Raw genomic sequence first — 13364 nt, 5'->3', positions numbered from 1 at the left:
ACAAACCGAAGGCCCGGGGCTGAGTTTAGTCTTGACGTCCCAACGAGAGGAAGGAGAGGTCAGAAGAGTAAAACATTCCTGCGCAGCTTCTCATGATTTGGGAGAGGGGTGATTCAGTACTGATGGGCTGAACAATAGGATGAGTCATGAGAGGGGTCAGGGAGGACCCTTCCTCCTGAGACCACCACTCTCAAACTCCTACAGGAAACAGATGTGTGTTGACGTGGGAGTCAGCAGGCGTCTGTGACGCTTGTTTCTATGTGTGTGAATGTGTGTGACATTGCGTAGAATAATATCAGTGCTGTTATCTTTGTGTGTTAAGCTATGTGCTTCGATGTAAGCATTACTGTGTGTATTTGTACCGTAGAGTGTGTGTGTGTGTGTTTGTGCGTGTTTCTGTACTGAGAATCCAAATAAACATAGTTTACTTTATTATTATTATTATTATTATTATTATTATTATTATTATTATTATTATTATTACTACTATTATTGTTATTAATACTATTATTATTATTAATATTAATAATAATAATAATAATAATAATAATAATAATAATATATTTTTAATTACTATTATTAGGATTATTATGATGATGATGATGATGATGATGATTATTATTATTCAGCTTCATATCATTCTAGTTGTTATTCCTATATAACATAACTCATACACTGCACTGATTGTCAAAGTCTTGACTAATTCTGCACCTTACACTTTTTACAATTTTACGGTTGGTCCATGACGTTACAAGAAGGATTTTTTTTTCTGATCGCTATGGAAACGCATCTGTGTATGTGGAGCAACACTTCTAGCGATAGGCCGAGATAATACATATCTATGAGCGGTTTCCGCTTTGAAAACCCCCCCCCCAAGACACTCATGCTTTCCATGTTCTTACTGGTACGCTTCTGCATCAATATTCATCTGGGCTTATCGTGTCCCCGTGACAGACCTGCAGTCCCTTGGTCAGAGCCATTAGGGACTGCAGTGCGCGTCCCCCATGGTGCCACTGTCAATTCTGATTAAATGCTCAACCATATACGCAGCGGCTTGCTGGCTGATAGGGATGGGGCTGCAGACGGTTGTTGCTTTTGAGCCTCTTTTGTGGCCAAGACCACTGTTCTCTATCTTGCAAATCTTGTCTATGGTGATCCTTTGGCCCAGCTTCCAGTGTCTAATAACGGAGACAGATGTTTTCATGCCAGGACTTCCCACGGATCATGTGAGTGTCCCACATCTGTTGTCACGTTGGCGGCGAGCACTTTTGTGTGCAATGCCGTGTCTGAGGCCCCTTGATGATTATTTTTCTGTCAAGACTTCTGGGGGGAGCCCGCGCTTCAAACAGGAAGCGGCAGTTGAAGTCACAGTGACAGAGGCGTGTTCCCGTAAGTGTGGGCGAGCCCCCACAACTGGCGGTGAATCACTTTTGAGTGTGCTGCCGAGCTCCGATTGCCAGATCAGTCATGCTTTGAATATTTTAATACATAAATAGGGACTCTTGGTCACCCTGTCTTTCTTTTGTGGAAGCAGCTTCCCATCATTTTGTCACTGAAAAAGGTTTATGAATATAAACATAACGTCTGATCTTCACTAAATCACAAGAGGAAATCATTTCCTTCGTTGAAATCCTGATTCCATGCTCACTCTGGGAAGTGGGCAGATTGTAAATAATTACATGTACTTGTGGGGTACGTAAACAATGTCCCTGTGTATGACCTACATTCTGTATATCTGGGGGCGTTCCTCCAGCAAAAGCCCCTAAACACTACTATGGCACTGCTATCCGCTACTAAGGCTCTGTGTGTTTGTTCTCCGTTAACACAGAGTCTTCACAGAGTTCCAGGCCCCAATAGGGGGGTTCATGTTTCACATCCACAAGACACATTTTTCAAAATCCTCCTTTTCTCTTTCAGCCCAGACCACCATTTTGTTGTCTTTTTCCGCTTCGTTCAACTTCACCCTTAAACGGTGTTTATGCATTCTTTCCACTACTTTTTTTGCGCTTCCCTCACGTCGTCCGACAGATCCGGCAACAGTTATTGCAAACAGCGGCGCACCACTGGCGGAGCGGGGACCGCAAGATAAAATACTGGGCCGCCACATGTTCCAAATACAAGACATACTGTACGTGTCTTGGAAGGAATCAGCAATGAGGTCACGACGATTTTTTATCAGCGTGTGTATATATTTATGGGCGCGTGCCTGCGTCCTTTGTGTGCATGCTTTGTAAGCTGCATGAGTGTGTTTGTCTGTAAGTGTCTAATAATAACTAGTGTGTGTGTGTGTGTGTGTGGGCGTGCGCAAAAGAGGGCATGTGTATGAAGGTAATTACTGCAAGTGTTATCTAAGTGTGTGTGTGGGTAAGGGTTTACACATAAGAGTTGCTTTATGTAAACATGTCTATTTATCAAACCTGAATTATGTGACACGTCCCGTCCTGTCCGTCTTCGCCATGTGCTTGGCCGCTCTGGGGGCAGATTTGAACGCACTCTGTTTCCCTCGCCCTCCCTTCTCTGTGTGCGAGTGTGTTACCAGAAGAGTTGAGCTAATTCAATCTCTGCTAGATGACTCATACCATAGTGTCCCTATTCTGCACGGATACACACACACACACACACACACACACACACACACACACACACACACACACACACACACACACACACACACACACACACACACACACACACACACACACACACACACCGTGGTGCTTTTGCTGCATGATTACTTGAGGTTGGCGAGGTCAGTGCTGCGTCAGCCTCTCCCCACACTCGTCCTCTTGTTGCCGCGTTTCAAGCTCGCTCTCTTTCTCTCTCTCTCTCTCTGTACATTCTCTCTTATCAGGTGGTGCTATTGTCCAAATGCAGTTTGCACTTATTGTTCTTATTGCTGTGAACTCCTTTGACCGTTCTCGCTTAGAGATTAAAGATCTTAATATAGACGGACGTCATTGGGAATTCATTGTGGAGTTTGCTGACCGGCAAATTATGGCTGATGCAAGAATGCAACGGACAGACGACGCTGAGCCAATACCTTGATGTTTCAGCCAGGGACCAGCACCGGTAGCTCACAGCGGCAGAGAGAGCATTCTGAGAGAACATTACAGAGAGAGAACATGGCAATTACATAGTTGAAACCTAGTCTTTGTACATTAAGTACCGCTGCTAATGGTCAGGTTGCGATGGGTCTGGACCTTTGGCTGCAAAAAGGACTCAGTTGAGCGGCTTTTCCAAACTAACTCACGACAGCGTGGTGGCACAGTACGTCTTGGCTTTGCCCCCCATTTCCAGAGACCTGGGTCGGAATCTGGTCTCGGTTGTCGGTTGGCCCGGACTTTGCACGTGTTCCGTGTGTTTGAGTGGGTTCCGTTCAGGTGCTCTGGATTCCTCCCATCGCCAAGGCATGCAGGTCAAGTAAATTGGAGGCTCTTAATTGTGTCGCCACGAGTAAACGTGTGCAACCCTGCCGTGGATCAGCATCCTCCTTGTTTCACACGCATTAGGCTCCAGCCAACCCTGCAACCCCGACCAGGAAAAGGGGATGAGGAAAATACCTGGATTCCGAACATGCATCAGTTCTATTCCTGAAGCGTTTAACTGGTTCATTTTCATATGAACGATAGAAGCAAACTAAATTTTTCCGACCTTCAAAAAAATACGAGGGTTTATAAATGGCAAATTTTTCAGTGGTTGGAAACATCTGTGGTTTATACAAACGTCAATTTGAAACAAATTTGACTAGCTATAATCCATATTTAATCTAGATGTCATTTCCTTTTCACCAACAGCTGACATCTGTTCTTATCCTCCTTTGAGTATGAAGTGAATATCAGTACAAGTATTCCCCTGATCCCTTCCTTGAAAATATTCCAGCACCCTATCACGGGCAAAGCAAGTCAGAACATCAGCGATAAGGTGGCATGTAAAGCATTTGAATTTGTGAACGTGTCATACGCATTGGAATGTGCCTGTGTGCATGACTTTGCATGTCACTAAAACACACATACACGCGCACACGCACGCGCGCGCGCGCGTGCACACACACACACACACACACACACACACACACACACACACACACGCACACACATGCACACACACACACACACCGGTAGGGTAATATAATTTCAAGGCTAAGACGCTGTTGCCGAGGCTGTACTTACTGGTCAAACCACACAGATTTACTGAGCTCTACATAGCCCTTCCACTTAGCTTAATGACTTCCAACAGGAATTAGAGCAGATGGCTCCAGCACAGGGCAATCTGGATAAAATAAATACAGAAATTCAAACACTTTCCACTGTGGACTATTTTATCACACATTGTACAATATGTGCACATGGGAGTTTGTGTGTTATGAAATATAAATAGTTGCCCGTTCCCTTGATGGGCAAATATAGAGAGTTTTTTAAGTAAGTAAGTTCATCTTTATTTTGAATTGAAGAAAATTTGGAATCCAAAACAGTGTGAAAACAAAAAAAAAAACAACAACCCTTAAAAAATGTAAATAATATCAAGTGAAAACACAAGAGATAAGAGTTAAATACAATTTTTTTCATGTCCAAATGTACTCATAAGGTACACTTGACAACCTGCATACATGTGTGTTTGTGTGTGTGTGATAAATTGGGTGTGAATGTTGAAAACTGCCAATATAACAATATCAATAATAAATATCAAGATCCTTCTTATAATCCAGAAGGGTCGATAGGTCAGAGGAGGGAGGTGAGTTGGCAAGTGAGTTCAAAATGGAAACAGATAACTTTGCAAAGTGCATGTGTGTGTGTGTATGTGTGTGTGTGTGTGTGTGTGTGTGTGTGTGTGTGTGTGTGTGTGTGTGTGTGTGTGTGTGTGTGCGCGCGTGCGCGCGTGTGTGTAACTGTCCCTCTCTCTCTCGCTCCATCCGCTCATCCGTCTGTATGTTTGTTTGAATGAGCTGAAGAAGCAGGATTTCCAGGAAGGAATTGACAGAAAGGCCAAAAGCCTCCAAAAAAAAAGCACACATATGCACCGCAAACCTTAGAAATCAATGGTGATCGTACATTTAACTTGTGACAATGTGTATTTGTTTTGTCCAGAAAGAATAGCGAGTGACCATATTTCCGATTGCTGAGAAAATTACACAAATAACACAGACCGACAGTGTAAGACAGTACATTTGATTGTGTCGATACTACGACACAATCTGTGTGTGTGTGTGTATGTGTGTGTGTGTGTGTGTGTGTGTGTGTTACGGAGACAGTTGTGTGTGGACCGTAAATCCTTTAAAGGCGTCTAAAATGCTAGATGGCGTATTTGTGGAGCATTAACCCGGCGGATTGTTGTGCGGTTGTTTGGATTCTGCCTGATTTGGCTTTGTCTAAACAGGAATAGCAGCCCTGTGGAACACAATTCACTCACACTTATGGACAAATTTCAGGAGGTAATATTTCATTTTTGGACATGACTTTTTATTTTCAGGTCCTTTTCATTTTTATGTTTAAAATTTTATTTTTTTAGGTTATTTTTGTTGTTTATCATTAGGTTTAGTGAATATTTTGTACATTTTTCAAATATTGTCATTTTCTATTTTCATATTTTTTATTGTATTGCTGTATTGCTTTGTTATTACTTTTCCCATTGTGTTGATGGGAGTTCCTGGGAGACTGCAATTTCCCTTCGGGATGAATAAAGTATCTCTCTCTCTCTCTGTCTGTCTGGCTGGCTGTCTATCTATCTATATTTGAATATGTAACACGCAAACACTTGGTCACTCCGCCTGCTGTGGAATGTGTCGCCATCCTCTGTGATGTCATCAGAGGAGGGCGCACAACAAAAGAGTGAGAAGGAATGCAGATGGGACAGCCATGGCTCGCCCATGCCAAGGCTTTGTTGTCCCCACTCTTCTCCTGGCCTGCCCCCCACACACACACACACACACACACACACACACACACACACACACACACACACACACACACACACACACACACACACACACACACACACACAAACACATTGTACACAAGCACTCAACTTCCCCCATTTACCCATTTATAAGCCTTCACCCCTCCTAATGCTTTGCCCCAAGACTCATCACCATGGTAACGTCCAGCACTCAGCATTACCAGACACCCTGGCAACTTAAGGTGAGTGAGCGCGCGCGCGCGCGCACACACACACACACACACACACACACACACACACACACACACACACACACACACACACACACACACACACACACACACACACACACACACACACACACACACACACACAATGAATGTCCTTTAATCTGCACAGTTATTCATTTACGGAGACAAAGAGAACAATCTCTTCAAGAAATGATTAAACGTCATTATTCTTTGAGAGAGGCCGACCTGTGTGAAAAACAAGAACCACTCTCATTGTAAACTCCCCAGATATGTTTTTCCTCCGCATGAAAAAAAGGGTCATTTTTCCATTCGCGGAAGGGCGCGTGAGCTCAAGAACTTCCCATTTTAAATCTTAGGCCGACCTTTTCCTCCGTTAAAGCGCGTTGACGCGAGGCGTTGTGAGCGTTGGCAGAAGAAGAGGAAGCTGGAGGTTTGTGGTGTTCGTACCTGATAACCTCCCATCCTCTGACTCCCTGTCGTCGGACCTGTCTCCTGCTGCTTCCTGCCGGTCTGATTCCTGGTGGAAAGGCTGGGGAAGAGGGAAACACAAAGCGCCGCTTTCACTTACTCCAAGGTCACCAGTGAGAACAACAACGTCTATTTTTATTATTTTTTTTTCTTTCCACTTGTTTTTTGGAATTTCTGCATTTTACAAATCACAGAGTCAACATGTGAAATAATTCCATAATAATTGCCCATCCCTACCCTGCTCCCCAACATATCACCCGCCCACACATCCTCCTAAATGATGCCAAAATAGTGGCATCATTTAGCTTATATCATATCATATCAGCTCATTTAGATAGACAAATATGAGAAAGGGAAAGAATTAAAAATGAAATTAAAAGATTTAACAGTCCTTTTTTATCTTTATAAAACAACTCTTAGTTAGACCACTACAGTACTGCTCGAAACCATTACAGGATTATGTTATGAACTCTCTCAGTCTGTTATTTGGGTAACCTCGTCATAGTAGGGAATAAAATGCCTCTTTAAACACTTTCAAATTGATTTGCGTTCCCCTTCAAGGTCATTTAGACTTTTTCCAAGCTTCAAGCTAATAGAGTACGAAGGCAACAGCATTACACATTTCAGTCGGCCACCGCTGTGTCCTCGGCCCTCAACCCAAACAGGGCAATAATAGGAAAGGGTTGGGTTGTCATATTAAACATGCTGCCAAGTGATTCCAAGACCTTCTTCCAGGAAGTCTCAAGGCCTTGGGCTTGACCCAAACATGTGCAACCAGGTCGCAGTGGTGAACTTCGACCGTTCACAGGTGGGGTTCAGGGTTTGGGTAAATCCTCGGCAGTTTCTCCTGAGTGAGATGGAGGCGATGAGCTATGATGAATTGTATTAGACCTTGTCTCGCACAAGGAGAGGAGGAGTGTACGAGGTCAAGAACTGAAGCCCGCTGCTCCTCTGCAAAAGACAGGCCTAGATTTTGCTCCCAAATTGTCCTTACTGAAGGTTGTTCAGAGATGGCCCGTAAATAGCATTGATTACATCATACTGTATATCCAGCAGATGACATCCTCGAGATGAGCATTAAATCCTGAGAGAACATCTCAGGGGGTACTTGGGGGTTGCTCTGGGATAGGGCGGTCAAAGTGCCTCATCCGTAGGTACCGGGAAAAACGCGAGCGCGGCGGCAGTGCATACTTTTCGGACAATTTCTCAAATGATACGAGTCCCCCCGTTTGTATATATAAATCCTTAACAGCTCTCATGCCGCGCCCATGCCAGGCCCGAAAGAGGGAGTGAGACGATGATTTGCAAAAACAGGAGCCTGAAGTGAAACCTTCCGCAAACCGCGATGTTTGCCAAACTGTAAACCCAGGTCTTTAATGTACGGGGCAACTACGGGGTTTTCCAAAAGAGTCAGCGTTGAGAGGTAGAGGGGGCAGAGATCAAGGAGGGGAGCTTCAATTGAAAAGATTCCAATTTTACCCAAACTGGAGGTTGTGCACCACCCCTGACCCACGTTATAATGTGTTTGATATCGCTAGCCCGATAACAGTGGAGAAAGTGAGGCATGGCCACACCTCCTCTCTTTTTTTGGCCTTTGTGGAAATGATTTAGGAATACGTCCGGTCTCGCAGTTCCACATGAAGCCAGTGAGGATTTGGTCCAGTGGTAAAAAAAAAAAAAAAAAAAATGTTTTTAGAAATAAAAACCGGAATTCTTTGGTACAAATAAGGAAATCTATGAAGAACATTCATCTTAATTAGGTTAATACGGCCAGCTAATGATAGAGGTAATGATCCTGCTTGGACTGATTGTATAGCGGTGTAAAATTCAGTTTAAATAGTATATTAATATAGTGTCGATTTCAGTCACATTTACCCAACAGATGTATGGTGGTTAGTAGGCCGCCGCACAACTCTGGTTTAAACAAGAGTCGATTATGGGGGTCATGAAAGTGTAAGATCTCCGAGGGAAAATATAAGATAAACAGGGAAAATAATATAAACAGTGGTTTAGGCGAAGAAAACTTTGAGGTTTTGATCTAATTTTGCAAAAAAAAACCTCTTACCTCAGAAGTACTGCCACCCGACCGATATGGGCTGGTGAGATTGTGCGAGCGTGCGTGCGTGTGTGTGTGTGTGTGTGTGTGTGTGTGTGTGTGTGTGTGTGTGTGTGTGGTGCGTGAGAGTGAGTGAAAGACAGATATATATATATATATATATATATATATATATAGAGAGAGAGAGAGAGAGAGAGAGAGAGAGAGAGAGAACAGCAGTGGACATGTGACAGCACATGATGTTTGTGTTTCTGTGTGCATGGAACCGGAGACTCTTTGTGATATGATATCAGCTTCCGTTTAAGATAAAGTAGGTGATCTATAAACATATCCGCCTCTACGGAAGGGATCAGAGATAAAACCCGCCAACGATGCTGTGACACTGATAGGGACACACACACACACACATGCACACATGCACACACACACACACACGCGCACACACAGATACCGGGTGGTGCCATGGAGATCGCAGCTCTTGCGCTGGGTGGCTCAACAAACATTTAAACGATTAGATCAGAGGAACCGGGGACTGTGGAATGGCAAAGCGGGTCGCCAACACACGCTTCGATCGTCGTCTTCTGCTCGTCACGCACGAGACACGCCCCCCCCCCCCCCCTGACGGTACACGACGCCATTTTTGTTTTTCCTCCCAACGCACGAAGGCGCTTGGCGACGTCGGTCCACGTCGAACCCGTAGAGCCTCAGGATAAAGAGGCGACGTCCGCTCGAGCGTTCATTTCCTTTGAGGGATCGCAGGGCGTCTCGGGGGGTGGGGTGGTAAGGGGGGGGGGTGGTAAGCGATCGGTCAGATGATGGGGATGAGGAGCCGCGGGGGTCAGCGCAGGCGCTTCTCCACTCGAGCGAGGGCCCCCCGTCGATTTTGGAAGTCACACTTTGAGGAAGTGTGTGAGGAAGCGCTGATATTGACCGCATTCTAAGTTTGTCTTGCTACAGCTGACGTGATGAAACTTGTTTCCTGCTGTTACAGTGTGTCAAGAGGGGGACTTTCGCTGGGTTCAGCTCCTTTTTCAACCGGGTGGTGGGTTGGAGTGGGGAAAAGACTTGCGATTTACAGTGAAGGCGCCTGAGGGAGCGTTCTCCGCGTTGGCTCTCAAGGAGGAGCTTTTCCAACAGAACAAATTCAATGCACTCTCAGCCAACGGGCAAACGCGTTGCGGTTTTCATTTCGTTTTTTTTTTTTTTAGTTTTACCTTTCTCAAGAGCCCTCTGACTGATTCTCTCAGTGAGATAACTACAGTGGTACCTCGACTTACGACTGTAATTCGTTCTATAAGAACAGTCGTATGTCGAAGCAATTTTTCCCATATGAATGATGAAATCATGAAGGGTGAAAATAAACAAAATACACAGCACAAACACAGTGAATATGAAAAAAATATCGATAAGCCACGAACAACGTGCACACACGATGTAGGTCGCCAGCTGACTGACTGCTGACTGACTGCTGACGCGCAAACTGCAAATTTCCACGGTCGTATCTTGGAGCAGTCGGTCGCAAATCGATACAAATTTCCGTGACTATCGCTACTCGTGTCTTGGATGAGTTGTAAGCGGATGCAGTCGTAACGCGAGGTACCACTGTACCACACACTGAAACTGAATGGCAGTTATACAGCATAGGGCAAAAGTAGCGGACAATATGTTTTTACTTTTTACTTGATTTTTGTAATAGTTATAGTAAAAGGTTTTAATACAGTTTAATACTATCTCTCTCTTTCTCTCTCTCTCTCTCTCTCTCTCTCTCTCTCTTTCTTGCTCTCTCTCTCTCTCTCTCTCTATATATATATATATATATATGCATATATATACTGTATATATATATATATATCAATGTGTCATCTTGTCTAGAAAGTACAACATATATGTTAGTATCTGAGATGAGATGTCTCAGTTTAGATCAAGGGCCAAATGTGAAAAATCCAAATATAACTTGGGACACGCCCCAGCTCACATTACCCTGCAGTTTCCACTGCTGATCAGCGTTATTGATTAGCCTGATGGGCTGTGCTCACATGACGCCAAGAAGGGAGAAGCAGGCGCTCGGGGGTTTTAACCTGGCCCGTTAAAAGGGACGAATATATTGTAAAAAGACACGTGTACGAGCACACGCGCGCCGTTGCGAGCTCGGCGGATAAGATCAAGCGAGGCGGGTCAGGGCCCATTTTCGCCGACATCCTACCCGGTTTAAGCGGTTCCTGCCTCCAACTGCAGAAAGTGAGGTGTGAACATATACAGAGCGCGTTTGAAATGTAAGAGCTTTACGTGATCGGTTCAGAGCACAGTATGAGCCACAGCCTCCAGTGTAATGGCTTGATTCAATTCAGTCAGAGGGAGCTCTATAAAACACTCTGGGCCTAGTGAGAGGCGATAGAAATGATGATGGTTGGGTGCTATGATGGTTGGGTGCTACAGCCCTCTTGTGGTGTCTTTAGGTATTACAGTAAAACAACAAACGAGTGAATGAATCAATTAATCAATCAATCAATCACTCAATCCCTTCAACAATCAACCAGACAACCAAAAAAAAAAAAAAAGATGCTGTCGTTGGATGATACGAAAGCAAGTTTTCAAATGTGACCAAATGAATATGGTGTTATATTAAGAACACTATAATTGATAATTGTATTGATTACCTTGTTATGGGTGATATTTTTTCTTGGCGGATCAGTCATCTTTTCGATTATTGTCTCATGATTCATGCATTCATTCAATTGATCGTTCATCCATTCATTTATTTGTCATTAGTTCATTACTTCCTTTATTCAGTCCATCCAAATGTGACTGGGTTACCTCTGGCTGTCTGATGATGATGGAGGGCCTGGGGATTTGAGGATACCTGGGAACCACCTCAGAACCGGCGTCTAACTGCAGCTCGTCCTCTGAGCTCTGGGAGAGACTGTGATGGGTCTCGGGTGACTCAAAGCCCCGGTCACCTATGTCCGGCGGAGGGCAAAAAGAAGCTGAATGGGCGCTACTTGGGTTTCTGTTTTGGGTGTGGGGGGAGACACAACTACCCCGAAACTCCGCCGAGCCGTCGAGTTCAGGTTCCGGCTGGCGAATGACCGGGTCAGCTCCTGGAGGTCGTCGGTCAGTTTTGCCGCGTCCGGAGCCATCGGCACCCTGTGAGGGCGTCGGGTCGGCGGTCACATCGGCTGGATTCCCAAAACAGCGGCTCAGGGCTGAGCAGGGCAGTCCGTGCATGCTGGCGGAGTGGGAGGTGACCAAGAAAGAAAAAATAAAACGAAACGTCTTTCTACCGACATGGATTGGATGGAGGGATTTCTTTCGATGGGAGTGGGACACCGTCCATCAGTTGTTTGGTATTTTCGTCCGCTTCCATCGTCCATCAACTGCGGGACTGAAAAGAAACATCCCCAGTGTTATACCCCAGTGCATACTTTACCCAATGAGGAGTCACATCGCCAAAAATGCCCTTTGTCTCAAGCGATGACCTCCATGGGTGCTTCTCAACTGCTGCCGTCCATTGAGTCCATTTCAGGTTTGGATTAGATATTTGATACAATCAGTAAATTCAATGATTAGTTGTTTCATCCTCGGGAGGAAAGTGATATCCCACACTTGCACTTTGCAGTTCAGCCTGTGTGGCACAGTTCCTCGGTCAGTAGGTCAACCTATCATCACCACCAGTGTCGCTCGCTCTCTCTCTCTCTCTCTCTCTCTCTCTGGGTTAACCTCTTTCTCTGAGGCGGCGTACAGGTGAGGACCACTCTTCCTCCAGCCCTTGATCGTCCTCCGTCTTTTTCCCCCCTCTTCATTTGTATGTGACTTTGTTTGTGTGGTGCATGTGCGGGCGGAGGGCGTTTGCATATGTGCTGCGTGTCTCGTTACTTGAACGAGTCGTCGCTGGCAGGTTGTCAGAGCGGGAATTTTGGCCGGGGCTAGCCCGGACGAGACTCTGGTTACCGGCTGACTCCGGATCGGCTACCACCACGTTCTGGCCGCCCCTCAGCGCTACTCCGCCATCCCACCCGCCAGATCCCAGAGCGGCCGCTGGGACATAAAGATTGGGTGGGGCGCGGTGCATGGTCGTCTATGAAGGGTCAAGTTACAGGTGAGCGCTGAAAAAGGATAGGCCTTTTGATGAGATGAATAAAAGGGTAAAGACATGGAGAGAGAGAGAGAGAGAGAGAGAGAGAGAGAGAGAGAGCGAGAGAGTGAGAGCGAGAGAGAGATAGACAGACAGCGGGGGAAGCGAGAGAAAGGGGGAAAGACAGCGAGACGGGATCCCTCCCCACAGAATTAGCAGAACAGGAGAAACCAGGGTCGACCACTCCGGGGTGACTGCTTAAATATTGATACAGGCACAATGAAGTGTTTATCCGTCGCCCAACGAGACCTTCGGACACACACTTTTCATTCGGCGTTTTAAGGCCCAGTAATAACATTTTATAGAATTACGTCATTTCTAAAGCCCTATTTGTTAATCATGATGTAAAATGACTCCCTACTTGTCTCCCTGTAATAAAATACTGTGCACACGCTGACCAGCTCAGACTTAAAATACACAGATCCACAGAAATGTCCGTCCTCTGTCACCCTCTTCCTCTGTCTACGTCTTTCTCTCGTTTTCTTTTTTTTGGGGTGCAGCGTCCAGCATCGCATTGCGCCAAAGTGTAATGACCAAACATCTCTTGGCTATTTTGTTCGGGGAT

Source organism: Zeus faber (assembly GCF_960531495.2).
Source record: "Zeus faber genome assembly, chromosome: 6".
Lineage (NCBI taxonomy): Eukaryota > Metazoa > Chordata > Actinopteri > Zeiformes > Zeidae > Zeus > Zeus faber.
Note: the sequence above shows the minus strand (reverse complement) of the source record.